Below are 6,157 nucleotides of genomic sequence, written 5' to 3' on the forward strand. Positions count from 1 at the left end.
CGGTTTGATATAAGGAACAAGAATAGACCAGCAATGAGCCGCTAGTTCTAGGATCGGGGGTTGACCGACCCTTAGTTCCATTCGACCCTGAGGTGATGGAACTCGTCAAAGACCCAGTGGTGGAGCTCGATCCTCCAACCGATTAGGAACACCTTATCTCGATTGCCTCCTCCATCAGGTGCTCCTTGCCAACAAGACGAAAGCCCGACTCACGCGTCGCACCAAGTCCTTCGTCATCATCAAAGGGGAGCTCTACAAGCGCAGCCACACTGGAATCCTACAACATTGCATCCCCACCGAGCAGGGGAACGACCTGCTGGAAGACATTCATGGAGGGGTCTACAGACATCATGCTGTACCTAGAACCTTGGTCAGAAATGCATTCTAGCAAGGTTTCTAATGGCCAACAACGGTGGCCGATGCGAGCAGGTCGTATGCACCTGCAAAGGATGCCAGTACTACTCTCAGCAAACTCACCTACCGGCCCAAGCGCACTAGATGATCCCCATCATGTGGTCGTTCATGGTCTAGGGGCTCGACCTGGTAGGGCCCCTCAAGAGGGTGCCTGAGGACTTTACGCACTTACTTGTCACCGTGGACAAGTTCACGAAGTGGATAGAGGCTCGGCCAATCACCGTGATCAAATTCGAGCAGACCGTGTTGTTCTTCATGGACATCATCCACCGATTTGGGGTCCCAAACTCCATCATAACCAACAACGGCACACAATTCACGAGGAAGAAATTCCTCCGGTTCTACGATGACCACCACATCTGCGTTGATTGGGCTGCCATAGCGCACCTCCACATGAACGGGTAGGTTGAGCGCATGAACGACATGGTCCTCCAAGGCCTCAAGCCTAGGATCTTCAACCAGCTCAACAAAGCAGGCGGACGATGGGTCATAGAGCTCCCCTCGGTACTCTAGAGCCTAAGGACGTCCAACAGCCGGGCAACCGGTTACACACCATTTTTCATGGTCTATGGCTCCAAAGCCATCCTCTCGATCGACCTCGACTACAGAGCGCCAAGGGTTAAGGCCTACAATGAGCAGGGAAATGAAGCATCTTTGGAAGATGCCATGGACCTACTTAACGAAGCATGCAACATCGCCCTGCTCCATTCGGCCAAATACCAGTAGGCGCTACGACAGTACCATAGTCGATGCATGCGGGGTCACGCCTTCGGCGTAGGCGATTTAGTCCTTCACCACATCCAGAGCAACAAAAATCGCCACAAGCTTTCAGCGCTGTGGGAAGGACCGTACATCATCATAGAAGTACTCCGACCCGACACCTACAAGCTCAAGACTGATGATGGCAAAGCCATCACCAACTCCTAGAACATTGAGCAGCTATGTTACTTTTACCCTTAGTTTTCCGGTTCCAAAGCTTCTAATATGCTTATCAAACTCAGTAATGTTTCTGCAAAAACCGAAAAATGTTACCTCATATTGGGTTCGCTTCTAATCTGATCGGTCTTCAGTAACACCCGACCCCGGTAGCTACCTAGGGTCGGGTTTTACTCAGGGGCTGATAGGGGTACATATACTCAAAAACATTTTCCCATCCGACCCTTCTTTTTTATGACAAGACCAAGAAATAAGAGTTGCTGAAAACTAACGATGAGTAAAACTGGTCAGAATGCAAAAAGCCTACGCCCCGACGGCTACGGCGTCGCTTGCTCACCAGCGTGATCATTACTTAGTCGCTCACAACTTAAGTTTCTAATGCCTTAACATAAAAAAGGGGCGGATCACAACAAACTTTATATATATATATATATATAGAGAGAGAGAAAGGCCAACACAATGTTTTCGGCCATAATAAAAGTCTTTACAAAAAGATTGACGTCGGACTCAGCTATCTAACTAAACACTCTTGGGTATGATTTCTTCTTCGACCTTCTCCACCAGGTCCTAGACCGGGGAGCCGCTTCTCTCTCAATTTTGTCCAGCTCAGAGTTAGTGTAGCTAGGCGTGAAGCTCTCACTGATCACTGGCAAGTTGATGTTTACGTACTGGGAGTGGGCGATGGCGAACACGTGATGGATGCCGGTGTACAGGGCCTCCCTTATGAGTGCATGCGCTCGATCTGGGATCTGGGTAACCCAGACTGCGAGCGAGCTCATCTCCATGGCTGGGGCAACCAAGAGGTCATCGAAGACCAACTCGATGGTAGCATGCAAGGTGTCATGGTCGTCGCTCTCCAACTGGAGTTGATCCCACACCTCGGAGAGTTGCCTCTGTAGGACTACCCAAGCTAAACATCAAAGAGCGTCAGAAAACTGACTACAAACGTCAAGCAAAAAGGTAACTAGAGCCTCACCTTTCACTTGCTCCTCGAGGACTGTCTTCTCCCTCTAAAGCACGCCAACATCCCCGGCCAAGGCGACGGCTAGGCCCTCAGCTTCTTCCTTCAACTTCTGCTTGTTTTTTAGCGCGCGCCGAGCATCGACGCTCTCTTGATGAGCAAGGTCGAGTGTCGGGCGGAGTCATCCAAGCTCCATGGCATCTTCCCCGCCCTTAGCAACCATAGCCTTGAGCTTGTCCTCGGCCTCGTCGGCGTGTTGATGGGCTTCCCGTTCCTTAGTCTAGAGGCTCGCCACCTCCTCCTGCAGTCGCAGCACTTTGGCAGCAAGCCCCCAAACCTCCCCCTCATGATAGAAGAATAGGGACTTCTCCCGGCTACGCATCACAAGGGATTGTGAAAAAAATCATGTTAGAATTATATAAACAGGGCTCGAAAGTAGAAAACATGAACACACAACAAACCTGGCCGGCCGGGGCGATGTCATCCTTCAACACCCCCAGTGCGTCGGTCAGAGAACGGACTATGGACTCAAGTCCCAAGCGCACGCTCGTCTAATCCTTCACCTCCGCCGAGTCGTCGAGGGTGAACACCGAGTCGCTCGGGTCCAGCCGCCTAGGCTAATGGAGTCGGTCTTTTTCCCATGCGAGCGGATCATCACCTAGCTAGACAATGGACTAGGAGGGCCTAGCCCCCAACCAGGGGTTGGCCGTTGCAACTGTTGAAGTCAGCCCGACGGGAGCTGATGGTACCTCTTCCGTCACCGGCGCTCCCTCGAGAGCGAACCCTCCGATGGCAGAGGAGGCTAGCAGCTCAGGCCCCGAAGTCTGAGCCATCACCACATCTACAGGGGACGCATCAGTCACGCCTCCTCTTGTCTACCCTACCTCGGGCATGTCAACCAGCGCGGGCACCGATTCCATGAGCACCTCCTCTAGCACAATCGGCGCCTTCACCTCCCCCGCTTCCTCAGGCGGCGCCGTGTCTGCCTCAGCGCCATCACGGCGCGCCCCCAGCACCATGCTAGTCGGCCCCTATGGGATTGGCCGATGCGCCAGAATCTTCTATGGTGCTAATGTCAGCCGATTGCTGGGGTCGGTCCTATGAAAAGCACCAATGTCACACGACAAAAATCCAAGAATGCAATGAAAGGGCGAAGAAGTTGTTAACTCACCTCGACGCCATTATCCGAGAACGTTTTGGGGGCTGATCGCTCGACTCTGACTCTGCCACGTCGGGAATTGGCCGCTTCGATCCCCTAGTAGGGTCGATCAGAGCGGGGTGGACTTGCTCCTCTAACCTCAGGGGCGCATCCTCCCCCATCGATCTTGGTGGTGCATCCTCTTTAGTTTGTGCCGGAGCGTGCTATGGAATCAGGGTCAAATTGGCATGACCCGTGTCGGCCTTCTCATCCTTGCGCGTAAGTGCATCCCATGGGATGTTGTTGTCAGACTCATCCTCCTCCTCTTCCTTCTCCTCATCGCCGTCACTCTCCTCCAAGCCTTGCCGACGCTTTCCATGCTATAGCTTTGGTCGCTCCTTCTTCGCCTTCTTCCGCTCCTTCTTCGCCTTCACCGCCTCAGCCATGGTGTGGTTTGCCGCCCTCCTGGCCATGTCCTCTGGCAATGGTGGGTCAGACACATGGGCGAAGAGGCCGGGCTGCAAGTCCTGGTGCTTAGAATCTAAGAACAGAGGAGGGTCGCTCAAGGAAAGAAACTCGAAGAAGGCTTACCAGTTCGATGAAACCTACGTCTAGCCACATTGCGTGATGCCCTAGGACTGGGTACACTAGGGCAAGATCCACTGGGCACTCCATCACCTCCTTGATACATTGTGCCATTTCACCGATGCTGAGGGCCTCACCGGTGACCATCACTGTCCCTTTGGGCGCAGAATCCAATGTCATCTGGTACATCAGAAGAGCATGGGCCATCAACGGTGCCAGCCTCCTGATGTGGTACGCTCTGACGATGTCAGTCCCACGAAGACCATGGCCCTTTAGAGTTGTGATGGCTTTGAAAAGGTCACCGAGCCTCTTCTGCTCCTTCGCGATGGGCCCATACCTCCACACGTCCGGCGCCTCCTCGATTAGGCGGCCGATGAATATCGACAGGGGGCATCATCGTCATTCCTTTGGTAGAATCAGAGCTTATGCCACCCCTTATTAGACTTCGACAATGGGATGGACATGTACTCCGATGACCGGTTGCCTCAAAGATGGATGCTCGCACATCCCATCGGCACCACTAAGTCTGGCTTCTTCCTCTCCTTCTTCTACAGCTCGATGGCAAAGAAGTACTTCCACAGCTCAAAGTGGGGCTCGATCCCTAGATACCCCTCGCACAGCGTAATAAAGGCTGAGATGTGCTGAATCCCGTTGGGATTTAGATGTTGCAGCTCAAGCCATAGTAGTACAGTAGCCCTCGGAGGATCGGTGGGGAGGAGTCACGAACCCACACTCGTGGAAGGAGACGACGTAGCCATCGAGCGGCGATGGCTCATCCTCGCCACCAGGTACGATCCACTCCATCGCCACGGCCCTTGCATGGAGAAGGCCCTTCTTAACTAGACCCTCCATGCGCACGTGGAGAACGTCGGAGCGAAGCCATGGCTCCATCGAGGAATAGGGATGGTGATGTAGAAGATCTGGCGGTGGCGTAGGGCTGGAGAGCAAGAACTTCATCGGTGGCGGAGCGAAAGTAGGGGAACGAAGGCCGGAACTCGAGAGTGAAAGGCAAAAAGACTGGAGGGGCAAGGATGCAGCTGCGCGTACGGAGGCTGGGGAGAAACGGCTCCGTTTATAAGGTAAGGGCGGAACGGGCGAGGGGCGAACCATCCACCTAAATTAACACACCCCATGCCTCGCTAGATCCGCTTCCTTTAGGGGTCATGCCCTCACCGTTCCACCCTGCATCAATCGCATTGCTGCCTCGAGAGACGAGTGCATGCCTATCCAAATCTTCCTCGCAAAGGATCCGCCGGGTGATGGTTTGCCTACAAAGGCTATGGGCTACCACAGGTAAGTGGGATACATAGCTCAAAACGCTCCCACAGCCCATTAACATCCAAGAGTTCAAAGACTGGCCCAACAGTGGGTTCATGGCCGCTCTAGGGCACCCTAGAGTGAGGGGAGGTTAAGGATGGGCCCACTAGCAGCCAATACCCGAGGCGTGCGAAGCACCATGGGCGTCTCGACCCTCGTTTCGAGTCTTGGATGATGTAAGGTCCATGGTTTTTCCCCAAAGAAAGGCATCGAGCCCTCGAATCGGCCGAACGGATCCGAGAACTATATGGACCGGCCGCTAAGAATCTGGAGTATGTCACCAGCTGATCTTGAACCACCCCCTCGTGAAGGGGATGATGGGGCTCCACTCGAACAAGCCCGTTAACAACTCATCGAGCATCGTGCTCCGTCTAGCAAGGAAAGCATGGCACGGCTTAGCCCCTCCGTCCTAGCGAATGGACACATAAGGGACGACGATCACAAGATGAACCGACCCCCCGACAGGACCCCTACTACGTGCGGGGGCTTAGGGGCTCGGCATCACAAAGAGACCGAATACGCGGTCGCAGACAAACGACGATAACGAACAGTACTCTCGCACGCCCTCAAGCGACGGATCGCAAAATGCCTTTGCAGGAGTGTCTCACTCCTCCAAAGTCTCGGGGCTACTGTCAGATATCTATACCCAGATATCCGAGCTAAAGGATTAATGAGCGTCATGTCGCCTCATCCGATGGTTAAGGACGCAACTACGGCCTCGTCCGACCCCTAGGGGCCGGGCCACGCCTCGTTCGACTCTAAGGACGAGGTTTCTGCCTCGTCCAACCCCAAGGCGTGGGCTCCGA

This window comes from Miscanthus floridulus, chromosome 5 (genome assembly GCF_019320115.1).
Source record: "Miscanthus floridulus cultivar M001 chromosome 5, ASM1932011v1, whole genome shotgun sequence".
Classification (NCBI taxonomy): Eukaryota; Viridiplantae; Streptophyta; class Magnoliopsida; order Poales; family Poaceae; genus Miscanthus; species Miscanthus floridulus.